This window comes from Podarcis erhardii (genome assembly GCF_964252035.2).
Source record: "Podarcis erhardii genome assembly, chromosome: 1".
NCBI lineage: Eukaryota > Metazoa > Chordata > Lepidosauria > Squamata > Lacertidae > Podarcis > Podarcis erhardii.
The window spans coordinates 78032603-78056355 of record NC_138497.1 but is presented as its reverse complement, the minus strand read 5'-3'; the positions used below and the strand labels follow the sequence as shown (position 1 = coordinate 78056355).

The following is a 23753-nucleotide window of genomic DNA, read 5'->3' as shown; positions in this document are numbered from 1 at the left end:
GTTTTAATAGCCAAGGGATTGTGGAAGAGCTTCCAAAAGAATGAAAATCAATATGCAGTGTGCATACTAGAAATGGTTGGCCTAATGGTTGTTTCTGTTTTAATACTTCTGAAATTGGACTAGTGTACACACCTGCAAACTTTAGAAAATTGGTCTTGACAAGCAAAACTTGCTACAAAACGTTGCAGTGCGTGGAGTGCAACTGTTAATTTAGCCATGTATTAACTCCATTCCCTTCCTCCCTCTCTCTTGTTTCCCATTTCTCTTCCCCACAGCTATCAGTCAGCATTCTGCGGCCAATGAGCACACTCACTTCTGATTACACTGCATTATTTGAGGGGTGGGGGTTTTACATTAAGCTGGTTTTTTTAAAAAACATTTTTTTGTACTTCTGCTAACCTTAAGCTTCCCTAGAGCCTGTTACAACATCCCTCTTGTGGGCAGGTGGTGCCATTTTGGCGACATAAGGACCACCACTCAGAGAATTGAGATGGTGGTTAGTATATACAGTGATACCTTCGGTTAAGAACTTAATTTATTCTGGAGGTCCGTTCTTAACCTGAAACTGTTATTAACCTGAGGTACCACTTTAGCTAATGGGGCCTCCTGCTGCTGCCACGTGATTTCTGTTCTCATCCTGAAGCAAAGTTCTTAACCCGAGGTACTATTTCTGGGTTAGCGGAGTCTGTAACCTGAAGGGTCTGTATCCTGAAGCATCTGTAACCTGAGGTACCACTGAATGATTATATGCCTTCCAGACACTTAGCTTCCTGTTGGATCCTTGCATATGTTAAAGATGTCCCTAATCCCTCCACACATCATGTCTGCACACTCCTGTTTAGTGAGGCTTCATTTGGATATTTTCTCTTCTTGAGAGGACTATTGTCCTTCAGATACGGCTGTAGATGTCTTAGAGCTTGTAAAACAGGACAGATTTCTGTGCATTTGAGGGGTATAAATACAGTTCTCAAAATGGGGTGAACTTCATCCCACTTCTTTTCAAGTAGACCTAAAATCCTCCTCCAATTCAATAGGAATAGTTGAGTTTCACCAAATTTGAAACAAATGGATCCCTCTATTTCTTTTCCTCTCACTTCTGCTACTGAATGAATCAAAATCCATTGAGTTTCTTGTAATCTCCCCATGTTCACCATGTTCTCATTATATATTTTTAAAAGAGAAACATGCCCTGAAGGCTGAATTTTCATTCATGCTTTATGGATTTTGTAGTCTATTACTGCATAAGCAGCTGTTCACTGCATTTTTATGCCGTGTTTCTTTTGGGAAGTTCACAGCTGCTTTTAAGGGGTTTTCTTAACTAGCTTCTGGTCAGTTAAGACCTACTACAGTTGTACAAGAGAACAGATCAAAGACCCTCAGATTTCTAGGTTGTTAAAGAAAAAACCACTTTTACTAGTTGTCATTTACGATTTAGAGATTGCCCTGCAACCTCACAACCTGTCTTACCCTTACTTGTTACTTCAGCTTCAAAGCTAAATGAAGTTTTGACTTCTAGTTCAGGAACACTGGATTTTGCTACTCCCAGAATCTCTGACTCATAATCTATTGCTGTTGAGTGCAGACAGATGAGTGTATCTGTTAATAGTTTGTTACACACTAGCAGTCCTTGGACTATCTGCACCAAGCAGCCCCAGAAGTAAAGAGATGTCCATTCTGCAGTCAGGAAGCTCACAGGTTAAGTTTATTGAATTTATTACTTTCCACAACAAAAAGTCCTGAAGCAATTTACTAGGAGAATAAAATACAACAATAAAAATGCACAAACTTATTTAAAACATAGATTAGAAACACACAGTCTTTGGTGATGCCCAAATGTGGGTCTCCATGGGGAGAGAATTCCGTAGATGGGGAGCTGCTACAGAGAAAGGCTCTCAACCTCCTTCGAAGGTGGCATGCAGAGAAAGGCCTTGTCATGGTCCGGTTCATGGGCGATCGAAGTCCCGGCAGGGGACGTCAGGACCGGGGGCAAGATGGCGGGATGAGAGCAGGAACGGGGGTCCAGAAGCCAGGAGTCAGGAAGCCAAGAGTCTGAGGGTCAGAGAGCTGGGAGTCACGAAGTCAGGGGTCTGAATATCAAGAAGCAAGAAGTCAAGGGTCCGAGGATCAAGAAGCAAGGAGTCAAGAAGCTGAGGTTCAAGGATCAGGAAGCAAGAAGCCAAACGCAGCAAGGCAGGAAGCGTGTTGCTGTGGCAAAGAGCCGAAGGGAAATGCTGACCTTACATCCCTTCCCGGCTCTTGCCACCAGGTGCTGTGAGTTACCAATCGGCCTCACCTGTGTAGCCGCACCTTGACTCTTCAGAACAAACTTAGGAAGGCCCCAGTCCTGCAAAGTCCTATTGGTCACAGGGCCTGGCTCCTGCACACACACCTGACAGACCTCAAATGACTATTTTCAGGGTCCTGGCCAGTTCATATGGGGAAAGGTGATCCTTTAGGTATAATGGTGCCAATCCATATTATCAAGGCTGAACCACCCATGATGCTATGTGAAACAGTCACCTCTGGCTGCAGAAGTGCCCAAGGCAACACAGGGCCCCCACACTCCACCACCTTTGTCACTGGCAGAGAAGCAGTACAGGCACTGGTGCTGATTTCCGGTGAGATCTGCTGGAGGTGGGTGGCACGATGGTGGAAGCGGTAGAGTGGGACAGCACTTTCTGTTTTGCCTCAAGCATCTAATGCTTTAATGGTTGACCAGCATTTTTAATTGTTATATATTACACCTTCTTGTTCTACTTAACAATCTAGCTTCTCTATTCTGCAGTAGTTGTAGTTTCAGAACCATCTTCCCTCATGTCCAATACGATGCTATAATCTAACATGGTCATTTTTTTATTTTTACTGCTGTTATTATTATTATTTTATTATCACACTTATTTGAGGCCCTGTAAAAACTCTCAATGTTATTTAAAGATTGTCTTATCTAGGGACTATTCTGATGTTTCAGAGCTTTAATATTGTGGACTGAAACATCAAATTACATGTCTTATTTACTGTGTAAATACTCTTTTCTGCCAAACATTATTGGTATAGAAGTTTGCAAATGGTAATCACGCCATCACATTTTGTAAATGGATTAAATTGCCTCAGATTATTTTTCTGGGCCATTAAGTTGTCCTTGTGCTTTCACAATGGGCAGCATTGTGGGTCGAATGATGGGCAACTTCGGATTTGCTATTCTCCCTTCCAAACAGAGGACTGTCCTTTCTCTGCAAAGTAGGACATAGGACCATCCTAGCTATTAGATAAATTAATGAAGGGAAGGGCTATCGACAGCTACTAGCCATGATGGATATGCTGTACCTCCACAGTTGGAGGCAGCAATGCTACCCAATACCAGTTGCTGGAAACCACAGGAGGAGAGAGTGCTCATGTTCTGCTCCCTGGTTTCCACAGGCATCTGGTTGGCCACTGTGAGAACAGGATGCTGGACTAGGTAGGCCATTGATCTGATCCAGTAGGATATTCTTATCTTCTTATGTGCCGTCATCTATGTTTGATTTGAAGATTCGTAAACAAACACAAATATTAGAGAGTGCCTTAAGGGCACTCCATCTTCAAAAAGAATCAGAGTCCAGGTAAGGAAGTTCTTGTAAGTTTTCATTTCTTTGGGAAGCGGAAAGCACATAGCAATATGCAGAATAGTCTTGCCTCTCCAAACAACAACAGCAGCAGCAGCAACAACAACCCATTTTCACCCTGGTTTTGCGCAAATTCACATTTTTGTCTCAGCCAGAGATGAAGAAAAGAGTGTTGAAGAACATTTCTGAAGTAGGAAGCGAGGCAAATATATTAAGTGCTAGAAAGACACAACTGTTTAAGCGCAGGAACAAGCAGCAAACCAAATTTATGCCTGAGGCATGAAGAACGAGAGAAGAAAAGGTGGCACTCAGTAGCTTCCCCAGGCTCCTCATAAATTTCAAAGTGGTGTCTTTCCTTTTTTAGTAGCCTGTAAAATGCAACTGTGGGACCATTAGATGTTGTGCTGGTGAAGGTGATAGGAAATGAGAGAAGAAATTTCCTGGCCCCGGACGTTTAATGATTTGTCAGTCAATTAACTGGAGGTCAGATGTAGCTGCAGGCTGTTAGTGCTACACTCCAGCAGACCATGTTATCAAATTCTTCTGGTTTGTGTCTTCGAAGAGGCAGATGTTTTGAGCCTGTGTGTGTGTGTGTGTGTGTGAATGTGAATTACTGGTATGCCACATTTTGAATTATGAACACACCCATTTCATTTGTAGAGAATGATGCCATGGCACATTTCGCTTTTTAAAAGGAAAAAGAGGAAGCATAATTTATGTATCTTTTCCTAACTGCTTTGGATGATTGCAAAGTCTCTCTGGGGATATACCAGTATATACCAGCAATCGCTGGTTATGTTTAGTGCTAAAGTACTAAACCTACTCCAGATAGAGAAAGAGAGAGAGATAAGGAGTAGGTTTAGTACTTCAGCACTAAACGTAACCAGCGATTGCTGAGCTAGTGAGCCATGGTAACTGCTTATTTGGCTAATCATAATATTCTTTCCACCATGTCCTGCTAAGCTTTTTGCATGGGTTTCTGCATTTTCTGCCTGTTTACTCTCCTGCTGCTGTCATACACAGAGAGAATCCGTCTTTCTTGCAGCACATGGAAGCAAAGGGTCGCCAAAGCGACTATACCAAGCATCAAAATCAGAGGTGCCTCTGACATTTCTTGCTGCTTTGGGGTCCTTAGACTTGGGAATTTTGCCATTGAGTTGATTTTTAGCATAATTAAATCTGCAAAGCTGAGGTTTATGAAGGAAGTTTAATTCAAGTCTACAAAACTTCTACCCACTAAGCTGAAAGTAGACTGCTAGGTACTTCCCACCAAAAATGAGGGAAGCGTTATCAAGCACCTGGCAGGCGATAGTGTTTGTTTGTTTGTTTGTTTGTTTGTTTGTTTATATCCCACCTTTTTCTTCCAAGGAACTCAAGGTGGAGCACATGGTCCCACCCACAACTTAATCCCCACAGCAGCCCTGTGAAGTAGGTTGCGCTGACAGATAGTGTCTATCTAGCCCAAGTGTTCTTTATGGCAGAGTGTGGGTTTGAACCCTGGTCTCCTAGGTCCTAGACCAAGACTCTTAACTACTAAATCACTACTGGCTTGGTGGCCTGCATTTACCTTGGCATGCAACAGGTTGTGTGACAGGCCTGCACTCCATCTTTGCTGCCTAATTTAAGGAGAAATCGGATGAAATAAAAGGGAAATAGTCAAGAGATGTAGATAAATGCTTTTGGGGGGAGTGGGCAGCTTTTGCAAAAATTTGCTAGAATTAAGCTGTTCAAAAGTTACTGGTATAGATGTGACTCCACAAATACACCAAAAACAAAAGACACCCAGCTCTATTTTGGGTGGTTTTGTTTTCTTTTTTATTGAAGAAAAATAGCAGGGCTGAGGAGATGGAAACAGCATGTTAGCTTGACATTGATGATGATTTAAGAATGAAGAAGTGGTGACAGCAAAATAGGGATGTATGCATATGCCTCAATCCTTTCTGGCATTAATTCACACTTTCTTACAGTATTTTCAGTTCCAGTGCAGTTGGTTTATTTTGCCAAAGCATTTTTTCCTTTTAATCATCACTGATGCAGATACACACCCACAAACCCACACAAAATAGACTTGCATAGCTCATCCATCAACAGATCCGTTTACCTTCATTGTCTGTTCCCTTTCAAAGTTTATGAATTTCAGTGGGGCAGCCCCCTTTGTCTTTAAGGTGCCACAATATGTTGTGTTTTGCTGCAAAAGACTAAATCAAGGAAGTGCGTAATGACCCATCACAAAACCATATAGTCTGTCTACTCAAAATTAAGTGTCATTCCATTCTGTTGGGCTTACTTCCATGTAAATGGGATTAGGGCTGCTGTCTCCTTATATTGATGAGAGGACAGTTTAGTATAAACTTCCCATCCTGTCTCATTTCCCTCACTAAGCCATCAGGGAAGGACAGTTTAGGACCCTGTTGATAGTTTGCTCTTCATGTTCCCGATGGTATGAGTATCATTTCTTCCATAAATGCCTATTTTATAAAGAACATGCTAATGTTTGTGCATCCCCTGAAACACATCACTCAAAAGAGATGTCACAGCACACAAAAACAGGTCACAAAAGAGATTGCTTCTTTCCATGTGAAAAGGACAAGTATTCAGGGATGCACTCCATTGAATTTTATTCTCTTTCCTGTAGCCATATTGGAGGAGGAGAGTGGAGTTGGGAGCAGGCTCATACATGTAATGCTAAACTGTGGTTTAGTGCTAATGTCCAAAGACAGCACAAGGACAGCACAAACTCAACTGCTTATACACAGCGAACTACACAAGTTTGTAATAGCAGCAGCTTGGTGGGGGGAAAAGCATCATGAGGAATCTTTAAACCGACTGTAGAAAAGCCTTTAGCCTCTGCAATCCACTTCCTGGCCTCCAATCTGTTTCTGATCTGTAGATTTCCTTTAGCAAAAATCCCTGTTGACACTTCCTATCATGTCATGTTTATCCATCTTTAACCAATCTGTTCTTAACTACAATCTCTCTTAATTTGCCTAGTAATGAAAAAAGGATTACTAACTTGTATTGTCGAAGGTCATCGCCCGGAGGTTCCCCTCACCTTCAACGTGATGTTATTTCATTGTATTGCAGTGGTTTACCACAATAAGACCCTTTTCTTTATTGAGATGTCTTGTGTGGTGTTAATAAATAAATCCTACTGAGATATGGGAAGGGTTTTTTTTTAATTCTCATCAATTCATCAGACTTGTTTAATGTAAGTGCCACAATCATCTTAAATCCAAGCCTATCTGAAAAACCTATCTGAAGGCGAAAACTTTTGCTGTTTTGGCTAGCTGTTTTAACGTTTAGACTGTTAATAGTTTTGTAATGTGGTTTTGAGAAAACAAATAAATTGGGCAATTGATCAGGTTACAAATCAAAATATCCCTACTAAGATATACAGGTGAACAACAATCGCTACAGTACTAATTGCATTATGGCTTCCATTAAGCTGAATGTAATTAATGCCACTTTGGAAATTGCTGCAGTGAGGACAGTCTGCAGTTTAATTCTTTGTGGAGTGTGAATACAACGTTCAGTGGGGAAATTTAAGAAGTGTTAAATTTTCTATTATGCCTCTGAACTTCAGAATCCAAAGCAAAGGACTGTACTGTTTTTATTGTAAATAGAATAAAAATAGCATTCAGGCATCATACTAAACCATAGTAAGAAGAAGTCTCAGCGAGCCTCAGCTAATGCACTACCCCCCACATTTCTCCTCCAGCATAGCTGTGAGATGAAAAATATTTGCTTCTGATTTTTACTAGCCACAGTTTAGCATGCTTTTCAAACCGTAAATGATGGTTAATGTTAACAATGACTTGTTTAAGCAAGCTGACCCATAATTCAAAGTTTTAAGTTAGTTTGTTTTAAAAAAAACCACAGTTGAGAGTAACCACAGTTTGTTAGGTATGGATGACACAAGAACCCATGAGGCAAGGCGAGGTGACTCCCTCAGACAGCAGGATCCACAGGGGAAGCAGATCCCAATGTAGATCTTTCCCCCCTACCTTGTTCCTGATGTAGATCTTCCCTCACCCCTTCTTCCCTGGTGCCATTTTGAGGTCTGCCTCAGGTGCCAGAATGGCTAGCTCTGGCCCTGACATCAAGCGTCAGCTACTCTAAACTGGAAGGAAGAGCTTCCAAACTCTTTTGAAGCTGGAGGTGGGTGGTGGGTGGGTGGGTGGAAGCATGTAAACACAAACCTTACTGTTATTTATTTACATTGCTCGTTTGAACTGGGCCCGTTCATTAACGTCAACAAACTTTATTAATGCGTCTCCAAGATTTGTGGAAAACCTAACGTTAGATTGTGGCATGCCCTCAGTGCAAATTTGTATTTTATTATTTATTTGTGATATTTTCTGTGTTTAAAGATGAAAGCCTTCTCAAGGCAGTGTATTAAAACAAAAAATGTAAAGCAGTAACATATATATTACAATTAGCCACAACAGTATTTTTTTAAAAAAGCATTCCAGGAAAAAAAAAAATATGAACAGCAGTTGAAACCATAAAATACAAAGTAAAGTTAGAAAGGGCTTTGCTGTTCTATTTGTTTTTCAATACACTTACAGCATAATGAATGTATGTTTACTGCATAATGAATCACTAGACATTATGTTGTAAAAATGGTGACGTGCCCATTTAACAACAATATTGTCCTAATATTTTTAAGAAAACAAAAAAGTTTGTACTTTTCCACCAACCAAGTGTCTAAAAAATGCAATATACAATGCAGAGTAAACCACATTTCTGCCTCCCACCCCCATGTTTCTGACACTTCATTGATCAAAATTTTCAGATTCTAAAGACCAAAGCTTGAAAACAGGAGCCAGAATACTTTGTGCCTTGTTCTAGGGGTTCCTAGACCAATACCAGCAAGTTCTCTCTTTCACACACACTGCCACTTGGTATGATTCAGGGAATGACAAGTGGCAAGGTGTGCCAGGAAGAAGAACCCTGGACGTGGTGGCCATCGGTTATAGGAGAGAATGAGCCAGTGGAAAAAGAGCCCAGCATGAGACTCTTGATCCCAAGGTCATGAGTTTGAGCCCTGACGTTGGGCAAAAGATTCCTGTATAGATGGCCCTCATGGTAGGATTCAACCCTATGATCTATGATTATTTATACAGTTTTGCTTTGATATCATTCACCTCTTTAATGGGTTTCTTCAGTTCTCATCCTTATTTAAGAATATTCTTAAGTGCCCATTATTTCTTGATCTGACTCTTGTCCTGTACTTGTCTTGTTCTATGAAAACTCTTTTGTTAATGGTAGAAAAGACAGTACTCCTGCAATATTCTCTTTCGTGCAAGTTATATCTTTCAATAAAATACGTTCAATAAAAATACCTTCCAATAAAATACTCTTCAACTGAAACCTGCCTGCTTAGATTGCTTTTTAAATGAATTCTGGGTAAACAGAAGAGAACAGAATATTTGCCTGAGTCCCCTTGTTCTTAAAGAGTTAAACTAGTCTCTCTGTGTGTGTGTGTGTGTGTGTGTGTGTGTGTGTGTGTGTCTAGCTTCAGGCAGACTATTAGCCTTTAAGTATCTTGTCTTTGAGGATTAGCCTGGACTGTAATAGTCCATTATTGATGACTTCAATCACACTGTACTAATTCTCTAAGCAGTTGTAACATACAGTGTGCTAGACCAATGATTCCCAGTTAGCTAAGTACTGCAGACCCCCTCTTTTTCAAAAGCCAAGCCATGGATCCCCTACTTTTGAAACTTTTGACATCTTTATGGTAGTTTTTGTTACATGAATGCTGCCACAGATACCATAGATGGGTTATGTGAACAACCTGGTGTCTGCGGACCACCAGTTGAGAACCACTGTGCTAGACTAATTTTCAGACTTTGGTTTTAAATGTATTTCCATCTCTGCTAGGTATGTTCATGTGTGTGTGGTGGTAAGATGTGATGTCTCATCTGCTCTGCTGTGATCTTAGGCAAATGTTTGCAACACAACTAGTACTGAAGCTGATAGTATTGTGGAACCCAAGCAAATCCCAAGCAGGTTTGCAGATCGACATGCTTCCTATATCTTATTTAGGATCAGGTAGCTGGTGCAGATCTCATGTGTTCTCTCAGTATGTTATGAGGTGTGCAAGCTTCACAGTTTATGATTATGGTGAAGCTGTGGGTGGGGTGGGGGGAATTTGCCCCATTGCTGCCCACCAAGCCTCTGACCTCAATGCTTAGCTAGATCTAAGCACCCGGTACAGGAGGCTTTTGGAAAGCAAAGTTTTACATCAGTATGCAAACTCTAGAAACTGCCCCATTGGGAGAATACTTAGGAAGGTGGTCTTTTTGCTTTGACATGCTTCCATGGAGACACTTGTGCTGTGTGCTTTTTGGCTTGTTCTAATTTGATGCAATGTGTGAACCTTGAGGGTACATAGAAATCTATCGCCTAATGCTTTGTTTTCTCATCGATACTAATTCAATACTCATATATTGCTCACTTATTTGCAGTATTATGTCCATGTACCTGCAGGAGTTTCTTGTTTTGCTTATTGACCACGTTGCAGAATATTGATCACCTCCACTTTTCCTCCAGTCGTATTCACCACCTTACTCTCTTGTCCGAACCTCCTTGGGCTGTTGGCCATAAGCTAACATTTTATTGGAAAATTAAGATTTGTGTATTCCCCTGTGAAGCTATAAAAGTTTTTCCGTCTATGTTGGAAATTTGGGAGCAAGAATGAAAATTACTTCCTCCACTGTGAAATGTCTGCAGTGGCTTAATAGTTGCTTTTTCTCTGATAATTGTTTCTTAGCCCCTTCCTTCCTTCCTTCCTTCCTTCCTTCCTTCCTTCCTTCCTTCCTTCCACACAGCATAGCTTTCTGCATTCATTTGAAATACTACAATCGAACAAAGACTGCAGATTCCTAGTCTGTCTTTCGTATCAGCATTTCCCATTCCAATACAGGCTTTGCATATACGTAGTTATATTTATTTAAATATATATTAACCACACTTCCATGGAAAAATAGCAAGGTGGTGTACAGCATGAAAATGCAATACTAAAATAATTACATCATTAAAAGCATTGATATCCTATCAGTAAAACTGGTTGGTAAAAATATTCAAGTGCCAAATGCCTGTATGAAGAGTAAAGTATGAAAAATAAGGTTAAAAGAAATCAGGGATTACTTCTGCCAGACTTCTCCTGGCAAAGAGTTGCACAGGGTAGGGCCTGCCACACTTCCCTGGTGAAGGCTGAATGAATTGCAGGGGCATGGGAGACCACCAAAAGTGTCCCATCAGAAGATCTTGGTGTTCAAGGTAGAGCATAAGGAATCTGTCGATCCTTAAAGGACTTTGGTCCCAAGTTGTTGAGTTCTCAGTGCCTGATTTTGGTAGCCTAACGTAGGGTGAAAGTTTTATATCTCAATGCTGTGGTCATAAATGGGAACAGTAGGATTTGGTGGCAACTGGGGGATTTTGGAATTGGAAGGCTATAACAAGGAAGCATATTTGCTGTACTACGTGCATCCTATATTATTAGCGTTGTCCGCAACGTGACAATAGCATGCAACACTTAAGGCAAGGCTGGGGGAGCTGTGGCCCTCCAGTTGCTATTGGTCTCCAGCCTTAGCCAGCATGACCAGTGGTCATGGATTATGGGAGTTGTGGGTCAACAATATCCAGAGGGCCACAGGTTCCCCCATACTAGGCTAACACATACCTCTTCATTTTTCTTATGTCTTTGAATGTTTTTACACACACCATCCTGTCTGCTCAGTGCATAACAGCCATCCCCACCCCACTTCAAGGATCATGTTTACCAAATCACTAGCTGTATTACCATTACTAGAGCTTCAGAAGGAAAAAAATGCCTTTGAATGCAAGCAGAGTACATTTTCTTTATTACCAAATAGCCAAGCCCTCCACCCAACAGCAACAGTATTCATATATTGCTGTTCTGAATGAGAAGAATAATCCCCTTTACCATTATTTCAGTAACCTAAGTATACATTGAAAATGGTGGTTGAGTGGTTGATACCTACAGCTAGTACAAAAATGGAGCAAGCTATGATTGTGTTTTAAGAACAGCCCAAAAATAAAATAAAAATTCAAGGATATAGTAAAGTGATTTTATCAGGATGAAAGTTCACGCTATGATCTGCCAGCTTTTGAATTAGAAAGCTTTTCCTTCAGACTGGTTGCAATTAGAAATGGAGAAAATAGATATTTCTGGAAGAGGACACAGAATTTAGCCCAGTCTGCAATCTGTTCGAGTGTTAAGATGACAGGAGAAAAAGTTTCCCCTCGACTAATTAAGAACAGTGTCCTATTTATTTATAACATTTCTATTCAGCTTTTTGCCAGAGTTGCTCTTTAAAATTGTACAGTAAAAACATCCTAATAAAATTCAAACAGTGCAATATGACTTGAATTAAAAGTCTTGCATTATTGTTGCATTGAGGGTAGATAAGCAAATCTCAAGCATGATTCTGTGCATGCCTACTCAAAAGTAAGCCAAATAATTTCAATAAGCAGTGCTAACTCCAAGTGTGTATTTACCAACGATCCAATTTTGGAAATACATCAATGCATTATTTTATTATTATTATTTGACAAAGTAATAATAATAAATAAAAATGTGCACCCCATCCACTAGACCATTCCATTGTAACTATCCAGCCTCCCAGAATTTCAACACCTCTTGCGATGGTTTGACCCCTTTCTGTTTTAACAGTACAAATTCTACAAACATTCCATATCTCCTCAAAATCATTTCCCCTGCTTATTCCCCATCTTACCTTAATGGCACATGTTAATCTATCATTAATAGCTTATATCCCACACCTCTTTATACCATTCTTCCATTTTATATTCTGTTTGCCCCTTCCACTTCCTAGCTATCATAATTCGTTCAGCTGTCAATAAATTTGTGAGCAAGTCCTTCATAGCCTGTGAACCTTCCACTGCATCATAAATTGATAATAATGCTTCCTCTGGATTTAGCATCAGTGCTTTTAAGCTAAATCAAGCAAAGGGTTTAAATTGAGCCAAACCTTAGAACCAGAACCTGGTTTGAAGGATGCCATGGCTGAATCACAGATGTGTAACTTCTGAGCATTAGCAGGGTGGGGATTAAATATGTTCTAGTACCTTCCCATTTGGATTAAAGTAATGCTAGGGTTTCCTGTGTGGTGTCCTCAACTCTCATGGCACTTACCAAGGTCCACTGACCTTCCTCATTTTTAACTTTTAAAGAAAAATATGCCCCTTTGTGTTTGGGGGCATTGCCAGTTTTTTTGACAGTCCCACCCCACTATAAAATGGACATTTGGCAGTGACTATGACAATAGCCCCCCCCCCCCAAGTTTGGGGAACTCTGCTCTAGTGTGTTTTTGGGGCTGCCTTTGAAGACTGTTCTAAAGCTTCAGTTATTGAGGATATTGGAATGACTGTACCCTTTGCTTCTGAAGTCTGAGAGAGAGATCACAACACAAAAACATGGATTGGTGTGGTGATGCATGAACAAAGACTCTTTAATTGCATTTTTTTTTTGCATTTTTTAATCTTTTCAGAGTGGGCACAGCCTACAGTGGAGGAGCCTCCCCTGGTAATAATCTGAATTTCGGAGAGGTAGCCTCTGCAAGCAGAGGGGAAGGGCAAAAGGAGGCCATTAATTCTTCCTCCCAGGACCTTGGCCAGACTATGCCAATTGCTGTGGAACTCCTTGATTCCACATTATTTTTTTCCCCAGGACTCAACAAGGCCAGTCGATTTGCTCTCTGGACCTGCCATTTACTATTGTTTGTTGGCTTTCTGCTCCTTTTTCAAACAAACTTTCATAGCTACCTGCATACAGGGGAAAGAGTGTCAACCGTAATCAGGTGGCATTGACCGCTTCCTCATTAGCCAGTAGGGGACTTGTGCTCCCGGATTTGTTGCTGGGTCCTGGTAAGATATACCTTCTAATTGGCAATTAATTAATTTGGACACGTTTTTCTTTTTCAGAGTGTTTGAAACTCACAGACGTTGAGGAGCTCCTGCTGTGGAACTGTTCAAGCTTGGGGCAGCCACAAATCAGGTACTTTATTTTTTAAGATTAGATCAAAGCTAATTCTTGAGCAGTCATTACAAAGTTTCCTAAAGAGTGGGGAGGATATATTCTAATTTTTAAAGGAATGTTGTGGGTTATTTTGGGATCTTTGCATAGGCAGAAGTAGCCATGTGGTCAGTCTTTTCATTATGTGCCAACTTGAAGCCCACCATCTAATCCTCTAGTCTTCAATAGGTGGGTCGGGAGCCTAACCTCTAACCCCTAGTGGGTCATGACCTGATCCAAGGTGGGTCACAACAGGATATAGGAGCATATATATATGGTAAAAGATAAAAATGTGTCCCCAGTTGCATGTTTGGGTTATTATTAATATTATATTTATTAAATTTGCATGCCACCCTTCATCCGAAGATCACAGGGTGGTTCACAACATAAAAATACAAAATGAGAACATAAAAATGAAGCAAAAGCAAACCAATAACCCTCCTTTCACAAACACATTTAAAAGGCCACCTGATGTTTATTTAGCCAAAGGCCTGGTTATAGAGAAATGTTTCCACCTGGCTAAAGAATTAAAAGGGGTAAAAGTGGGGATCCTGGGTCTGAAAGGGTTGAAGACACTTGGTCTAATCCAGCCCAGAAACAAAGTGCAAGACCATTCTAATGATGGGCCTTTGGGTCACAGCTAAGCTGCAGAATAAGATGGGAAGGTGTTTTTTTAAAAAGAGTTTTCTAATGGTGAGTGGAAGAGGCGGGGGAGGAAGAAGGGCCAGCGTGGAAAGGGGTTGAGGACATGGAAGGGGAAACATCTCTGCAGGATATTGCAGGGGAAGATATTAATGTTTTCATCACCTGGAATGCAATTGTGCTCTTATGTAACTGGTATTTGCAAAAACAGTATCAAATTGAATGCGGGGGTGGCAGGGTGATGCTGAAATGCATATCCCAAGGGTCCTCTTGGTTTTGCAAAGTTCTTGATTTCCCTTTTACTGCTGTATGAAATAAGGCCACCTTGCAGGCTGTTAGTGGCAGGAATTGCTCAGTTTTACAGTTCCTTGCTTTTTAGTGCTTAAATTGTCTTAATTTTATGCCTCAAGTTTATGCCTCAGCTCTCTGCACTTAATAGGTTGTGTTAGTTTTTATTCTTCTTTTTATTCCCCCCCCCCCAACCAAGAATCCGTTGACATATTTATGAAACAGTATATCCATTTGCTGGTCTACATTGTTTGCTGGATGTTCCAAGGGTGTGGGAGCTAGGAAGAATCTAGCTCATGACACCTTTGAGACCAAAGCAGACAGTTTGGTTCACTGTAGACCCTGGCCTAGGAATAGTGGTGCCATTCCTCAGCACTGAACTGGCATGTGTCTGGGTCCCAAATCTTGGGGAATTACTATTTATAAAGAGGTATAACATGTATGAAGTTTTGCTTCAAAAAAGCAGGTGCTTATCCTATTTGTGAATGACAAATCCTTTTCACCTTAACTTTGGGCTCCGTCTCCCCTCCGCACCTTGTAGCACATGGCTTCTTTGTTAGACCCTTCTCTTATCACTCTAAAGATCTTCTGCCAGCCCTGTCCCTGCAGTATAGATTCGGCACTTGGCAGGGATCCAGTCATTGGTTTATGTCTGCCATGTATCCTTCCTGTCACTTGAAAAAGAAGCTTTCCTGAATGGTTGTGTGTGCTTGCACTGCTGCATTGCAACCTTGTATAAATTGTGCTCCCAGACTTGCTGCTAACGCAGCAAATCCTTTTGTTGCCCAGGTTATACGTGTGCCCTTAGAGAGCATCCGCTGCCCTCTAAGTGATTTCCTTTTACATACCTTCCCAGGGCGTCACGTGGATGAATTAGCTAATGTTTGTAAAGCACGCCAAACAGAAGAAAGGTCTCTGCAAGTGCTTGGCATTCTTATTACATAACATACAATTAAATCCGGCTGCACTGTACAAAGCCCACTTCATGTGAAGTGCTGTGTATTTCAAATTAATAGATTTCAGAAGAATTGTATTACATTCAATATGTTGTAAAGCAATCTGTGCCAGAGACTAGGAGATCTCCTGTGTTTTCCCTTGTTATGTTGAATTGCTGTGAATTGCTGTATCTGCAATTTAAATTATTATATTACAGAAAACCAGAATTGCTAAGTGCTGTACTGCCTCATGTCAAACACCCAGCTAGTACGCCAATTCTTTAAACCTCTTTTGTTGACCACAAGCATTATGGTTTCCATTTTAAAGTTCGGAATAGAGTAGTTGCTTTAGAAGACAATAATCAGGCATCCAAACAACATGATCAGTCCAACGAAGTTGATGCTGAAGAATCATTGCCTTGACACTGGTGATCGTTGCTTCTTCCAGTACACTGAAGTCTCTTCTGTAATTGATTTGCTTTCTGTAGAAAAAAGCACCCAAACAATTCTGAGAAAGTAAGCCCCCGGTCACCTCAATTTGTGTGGCTTTTGTAACTGATAGTGGTTAATTCTCATCCACATTGAGGCTGCTGGTCTATTTTCTGCTCTCCTTCTACAGTAGAACCTCTACTTGTGACAGCCTCTACTTGGGCCTGACCCAAGTTGCGACTGCGGCAAACCCGGAACTAAATACCGGGTTTGCTGCGATTTGTGCACGCGCAGAAGTGGCTGCCACCATCTGCACATGTGCAGAAGCGTGCTGCCACTGAATGCACCTGCGCACAATAGCGCTTCTACCAGCAACCCAGACTGACATACGCACAGACCTCCAAAACTGATTATGTCCGTAAGTAGAGCTTCCACTGTATTTTTTTGCTCTCTGGCTATGAGCAGGACCTCCCCCCCCCCCCAACAGACTGGGAACTTCCTCTTGGCAGCGGGAGCTTCTAAATGTCTATAGAGTAAGGAATATTACCAGCCTCTTTATAAACTACGGGTGCCAGGAGATATTTGGCTATATATTGAATATTTTATGCCCACAACATTGTGCCTGTGTAGTGGAGGGGGCATGCAAAGTCAAATATCTAAACCCGAAAGCCCGCATCAGAGCTGAGATTGCTGCTTGTACATACACAGAGCCTCCTCTGATCAGTATTTTGCCTTTACAGCCTAAGTTTCATTTGCCTTTGTAGCCAGAAGGAAAAGGAATTGCTCAGTGAGGATTTCACTGCTTATTGATTACTGCCATCAAGTGAGATTGCAGATGCCAGTGTCCTGTCATTTGCTAGATATGTGTACAGAATGTGCGCTGGGCTGCCTGTTAACAGCAAGGAGGGTTGGAAAAAGAAGGATTTGGGGTAGGCGGGCGCACATGGTTGTTCATCCTCTTTCTAATGCTGCATCTCTGTATATCTCCACAAACTGAATTGTGAGATGAGGGGCATTATCACTATCACAAAAAAGAGAAAAGCATGGCTGAGAAGCAGGAGGTCGGGTGGGCAGAATGTTTCTCCTTCCTTTTTCTCATCTGAAAGCAGTTGCAGGTCCTCACTTGACATGTCTTACAACTGTTTAATAATTCAGGCTCTCCGTTTGTTTGTTTGTTTGTTTGTGTCTTTGTTTTGTTTGACCTAGGCAGCAGTGGCAGCTTGGCCAGGGGTCCACTCTCTTTTCACTTTCCTGGTGCTGCCCATCAAACTGATGAGCCTTTTGTTGTGTCCAATAGAGAAAGCGAACTGTTCTGGACAGCCTAGAGAGCATTTATGTATTTGTTGGTTTGATTGAAATTATTTATATCTTGCTCTCCTTCCCAAAGGAGATCAGAGCAGCATATGCAGGAAAACAGTATAAACAAACAAGACTCTCAGCAGCTGTAATGTCCAGGAAGGCAGGGAACAAACTAGGCTTTATTTCACCCGGGTCAAAGACCCAGTTTGGAACCCCCCCCCATGCACATTTGTGTACACACACACACACACAGGCTGGGAGCCTCAATGGCGCCCCCTGAAGGTTTTACCTGGGGCAAAATACCCAGCTAGCCCCCCCCCCCCAATCTATGGCTCTGCGGGAAGGCTCTAAAGCCTGATTACTAAGAAAAGTTTTAAGTGCTCTCTCCACCCCCAACACTAACAGTGAAAGAGCCATAAAGACATCCTGGGAGAGGGAGTTCCAGAAGTGGGCACCCTATAATCGCCCTCTCCTCACCCCCATTTATCTTGGTGACTATTGGGCTTCTTCTTTTATAACACACATAGCACCTGTTTGAAATAATATAGAGGTTTGTATATATGGGTCCATGCTCAAATGATTTTACCATCTATCCTTTAAGGCTAATTGGAGTATAATAATCTATTTTCTTCCCTCTTCCTTTTTTCTAAGAACAGAAACAAAACAAACAGTAGTAATCTTTAAAAAAAATATTGTCCAAGCTGATTTAAAACCCAGTGTATGTTCATAAAAACCAGGGATTACAGCTCTAATTATGATCAAGGATGGGCTGAAAATTCCCATAGCACCTGTTTAATCAAGAGCAAAAGGCTTGTTGTATACAGCAGGATTTCCATGTTGCATGCATGGTGACAAAACACAAGGTATGCACAAACCCTAATATGAAACTTAATGTTGATGTGCTCAGTTTTATTTTGAGGTTGTATGTATTGCTCCTTGCTTTTCCATTTTGGTTTATAATAACTTAAGGTAATATTGACACAATCTAGTTCATTTGGTTTGCTGTATAAGAATACTGCTTGTGTATGTGCTTGCACTTGCCACTGTGTGTGTGTCATAAAGAGAGAGAGATGCGAACCTACAGTCGTACAGTACCTTGGTTTTTTAACAGCTTGATTCCCCAATGTTTTGACTCCCAAATGCCGCAAACCTGCAGCTGATCAGAAGCTGCACTTTGGTTTCTGAATGTTTTGGAAGTCGAACGGACTTCTGGAATGGATTCTGTTTGACTTCAAGGTACTGTACAACTGTATAGGCATATATCCAATGCCTACAACACTTCCTTTTGAGGATGGAAGAACTACAAAAATGGGAGATGTGCATGTATTGTGGCAGAGACCCCATATGTGAGTCTATGACCCACTCACTGCACATACTATTATTTCTAGAGCCAGCCTAAGCTGAACTGGGAAGTTGCTGGTGACTGTAGGCAGGCTGCATTCCCGGGGCGTATGGTCTTGTCTCACTGCTTTCCCCTGGGAAACCGCTCTTTAGCACTCGATCGGAGAAAAAACAGTCAGGTTTTCCTTTCCCCGGGAAAGCCGCTTATACCCTTGCCAAAAACACAGAAAACCTCTCGGACCTGTGCTTTCTAGGCATGGGACGAGGACGTCTGGACAAGCCCCCAGTCTCAGTGTGTCCTATCGCCATTAGCAATATTGACTTGTAGTAACAAAGTGCTATGGTATGCTTTGTATGCAGTAAATGGATTTCAAGCATGTAATCCAAATATATAGTTGCCTTTTCTGGAAGCGGTCATGCAAAGGGCATAAAAAAATTCCAGCTGTGCAATTTCATGCCTGTTTCCTGAGACGGGAGTTCAGTGTGGGACTTCCTAATACATGTGTTTCAGATTGCAGCCTGAGTAGCAACAGCTCCAGAGATTTATTTTTGTTGCCCTGAGAAAGTTTATTTCTAGTTTGCCACTTTATTATTAGAAGCATCTGCTTCTGTATTAAAGGCTTGGTTTTTATTACTGCCTAAAAGAGTGATTGTCAGTCTTGCCATTTGATGTGTTTCCCTTAAATGTGAACAACTCAACAAATACAGTCATACCTCGGGATAAATACGCTTCAGGTTGAGCACTTTCAGGTTACGCTCCGCGGCAACCTGGAAGTAACGGAGTGCGTTACTTCTGGGTTTCGCCGCTCGCGCATGCCCAGACGATCAAAATGACGTCACGTGCTTGCGCGGAAGCGGCGAAATGCAACCCACGCACATGCAGACGCGCTGTCGCATCTTATGTTCTGTTTGGGATGTGAACGGGGCTCCAGAACAGATCCCGTTCGCATCTCGAGGTACCACTGTAGTCAGATCACTATTAGAAGAAGAAGAAAATAATCTTGGACTTGTTCATTGGCCTATCAGCTTTGTCTGGGATAGATCCTTCTGGAGAAAGATCTCAAGATCTGCATAATGCAGGTGACCTGTGCACACATACCTGGGAGCAATCCTAATTGAATACGACACATGTGTGGAGCCTTGGGGATGCCACAACTGTGATGTCGAATGGAAGGCAAGAGGCTTTGGCATCACACATGGTGCCACTGAAATTTGACATACCAAGGTCTGCCACTGATCTCAAAGTTGAGCTTTCTGTCCCCTATATCCAGGTCTGCAAACATACCTATTATACACATTTCAGAATGTTAAATGTTATCAGAGCTTCTTATAACAATAATTTAAAAAACAAAACAAAAGCAGCATCAGATGATTTGAAGCCTGTTAGGCTAACACATGTTAGATCCTATGATTTACACCATGGGTAGGCAAACTAAGGCCCGGGGGCCAGATCCGGCCCAATCACCTTCTAAATCTGGTCCACTGACGGTCTGGAAATCATCATGTTTTTACATGATTAGAATGTGTCCTTTTATTTAAAATACATCTCTGGGTTATTTGTGGGGCCTGCCTGGTGTTTTTTTACATGAGTAGAATGTACTTTGTTTTAAAATGCATCTTTGAGTTATTTGTGGGGCATAAGAATTCATTCTTTTTTTTCCTTTCAAAATATAGTCCGCCCCCCCCCCCAAGGTCTGAGGGACAGTGGACTGACCCCCTGCTGAAAAAGTTTGCTGACCCCTGATTTACACACCAGATGCACACCAGATGTAGTCAATGTTTGTGAGAGTTCCAACTCCAAAAAGATGGCATCTTCCTTTGCCTCAAAAATGGTGTTTAAAGCAACCAAAGATTTGATTTCTCGTTGTATTGAAAAGATCAGTCCTTGTATATTGATCTTTTGTGCAATCCATCTTTCATGCTCCTTTTGCACATATCTGGTTGATAGGATTGCTGCTGGCTCTCGTGGTTTCTGTAATACTTGCCTAGTATATTCAACACACCATCAGAGGAACTCTGGAAGCTCTTTTGTGCATCCGGAATAAATTGTGTGGGAGTGATCATAGCACTAACCAAGCCGACTGGGATACATGCAGAAGGGATCTCAGATGCATATCCTACTTCTCTTACCAGATTAATCATAGAAGACATGAGTACTGACATCTTCTGTTTGCTCTAGCCACTAGCCATCTCAACCTGCTCTTCCTTCTTTTGCTTACTGCAGTTTAACTAATTGATTGGCTTTCTGCCATTGTTGTAGAATCCATGGCACAAAGGAAATGTAAAACACTGTTGCTGTTTTTAGCCCAACTGGAAATATATATTCTGGTGACCTTTGCTATAAAACAAAATAAGGGAGCAGATTACATTGACCGGACCCATGAGGATACCCAGGGGGAAAGCTATATTCCAGGTTTCTGGAATGTTATATTTTTTTTGAAGTTTCATCTCAAGCAAGGGCTTGGGAGGATGGGGTTACTGCTTTCTTGCTTGCTTGAATGCATGACTAAGGCTAGAAACCAAGAAAATAACTGCTGTCATACTGCCTACTGCATGGGGGACAGATATGTGTTTGTGTAAGAAAAGTCAAAACAGTTTAGAAGAGGGAAAACACAACAATAATAATAATATAAAGAAAGCTTTAAGCAAACGTGTCCCAATTCTCCTTTCTTCAGAAATACATTTTGCGAAGTTTGTGCATATCTGCATAAACAAGAAAAAAGAATGGTGTACATAAAAAGAGAACAAGTGCAAATATTTGGCTGTGCATAGACTTGTCTGTAAGAGGGTGGTGTCCAGGCAAGAAGATGGGCCAGACTATCTAGCGATGTGAATTGTTCATATTCACACCTAAGCATTTGAACCAAAACCAACCATGCTTTCTGAGTGAGAAATATGACACAATTTCAGCAATACCTATTCCCTTCTTGCCTTTTCAATACTTTTTCTTCCTTCCTCCTTTTCTCTAGCCTTCTTTCTTTCTGCATTATTGCATTTTTTTTAGGTAACATGATGTGCTCTCTTCCTCTGTCTTCCAAGCTGGAAGCTCCTTGTCTCATTCTATATTTGTGGAAAAGGAATAAAAACAAAATTAAAAGTGGATTCTGTTCCCCTGGTGAAGCGGTGGGGGGGGGGAGAGGATGGGAGGAGGTTTTCTCTGCAAGTTTGCTTCTTATCCCCCTATTCTTTTCCGTATTTTAGGGAACCTGAAAATGTCCTCTGATTCAGAATCGTGTGCTTTGGTTTTTGCAATGGGGAAGAGTGATTTCAGGAAATATGGTACTGAAAAACTAGCTTGGTATATGGAATGTGTATATTGGCATATTGATACTGCACTAGGGGTGATGGTGAGAGAGGCAGAACCAACTTCAGGAATTGGGGCAGAATGAATAAAGCAGGAGATGAAGAATTTAGTTTTCAGACAGGGATGTCTAACCTGTGCCTCTCCCAGTTGTTGATAAACTACAATTCCCATAATCCCTTACCATAGTCTGTGTTGGCTGGAGCTGATGGGAGTGTAATTCAGCAACATCTGCAGGACCACAGGCTTGCCACCCATGTTTTAGGAACAACCAACTTTGACAAATAGGTTTTGTTTGTTTTTTAATAAAAATGTTTATCTGGAAGCTTGACTCTTTAGCCTAAAATCCCTGTGTGATACATCTAGGTTTCTGTGGCTACTTGGAATTGAGGGGGAAATGTACTCTACACCTGCACAGAGGCCCCTTACACCAGGGGTCCTCAAACTTTTTAAACAGGGGGCCGGTTCACTGTCCCTCAGACACTGTTGGGGGCCAGATGGGAAGTTTTGGAGAGTGGGCTGGCACGCTTGTGGGAGCTGGGCGCCTCAGAAGCCAGGAGCCTGCAGGAGCTGGCTGAGAACGGTGCTCACTGCCCGGTACACCTCTTCAATGCACGAAGATGGAGACAAGGACAAGCTGGTGCCTCACCTGCAGCTTCTGCCCCGTGCGGGTGTTTCCGCCCCTTCCTGCTCCCTGGAGGTGAAGGCCGCCACCTAGGCCACTTCGCCACTGGCCTCATCGTCCTCCACCGTCATGTCTGCCACCAATGGGAGCATGGTGGCAAATGCTCCGCCGAGCCCTAGCCCAGGCTGGCTGTCCTCCTCCAGGAACACCGCTGCTGCCCCCTCACGGGGACACAGAGTAGCAGCAGCAGCTACAGGGGCACCAGGGCGGCAGTGGCGACAGGAGGAAGAGGCCGAGCGGTGGCAGCTCTGCCAATCAGACACCGCACCTGGTTTACCTCAGCGCGGCGTTTGATTGGCAGAGACGTCCCTGCACTGAGGTAAACCAGGTGCGGTGTTTGATTGGCAGAGCCTCCGCTGCTTGGCCTCTTCCTTTTGTTGCCATTGCTGGGAGTCTCGGCTTCACGGTGGGTTCTTAAATGGCCGGGCGGGCCGGATTTAGAACCCTGACGGGCCTGATCTGGCCCGAGACCGTAGTTTGCCAACCCCTGCCTTACACATTTTGCAATTGAACACTAGCTCATTTTAAGCTCCAATCTCACTGAATTATCAGTGAAGTCAGTCATATTGTTGCTTATTTGCTAAGTGTTACTAATTTGGACAAAAAAAAAAAAAAAAAAGCTCTATACCAGATGACTATGGCTAAGGAAGTTTGTTGTAGTGACTTTTTGGCTTAGATTCTGAAAGCTGGGAAACTTTGGAGAGGCTTTATGAAATGTATAAAGAGATATATCACAGGCACAAAGCTGTCATATTCTAGGCGCCTGCAATCATGTCTGTCTACAAAACTACACATTGAATTGGCTAAGTAGCTTGTGCCTTTCTCTCTCCCACCCCAGCTTTTCCAACACCACTGCATTGCTATAATTGGGAGGTCCCAATTCCAAGGATCCTTCTAGTCTGCTACTATTTTGTAGGTGGGAGTCAGTCGCAGACCGGCAAATTCAGATTGCACCATTAAGTGGATTTGGTGCTCTTGTGCAATAAACCCACTTCCCAAAAACCTGACATTTTTTGTGGCCGGGAAGGCAGTGGGCAAATGTACTGGAAAATGGAGGATAGCAATTGATTGACATGATGATGTGTTCCTTCCTTCATTCAAATCAGAATGAAGGCTCAAAAAGCAGCTGGTGTTGTATAACCTCCTCTCAAACTTTGTTCAAACA

General features: G+C 42.0%; 1 protein-coding gene across 7 annotated transcripts in view; it reads left to right on the top strand.

The window, feature by feature from the left end:
• TSPAN4 (tetraspanin 4) overlaps positions 1 to 23753 on the top strand; it is a 524393-nt gene that overhangs the window by 178835 nt on the left and 321805 nt on the right. For all 7 annotated transcript variants that reach the window (XM_081880651.1, XM_081880645.1, XM_081880649.1 and 4 more), the window contains one exon: positions 13578 to 13650. The gene's annotated coding sequence lies outside the window, so the exon portion shown is untranslated. The remainder of the gene's footprint in view (positions 1 to 13577; positions 13651 to 23753) is intronic.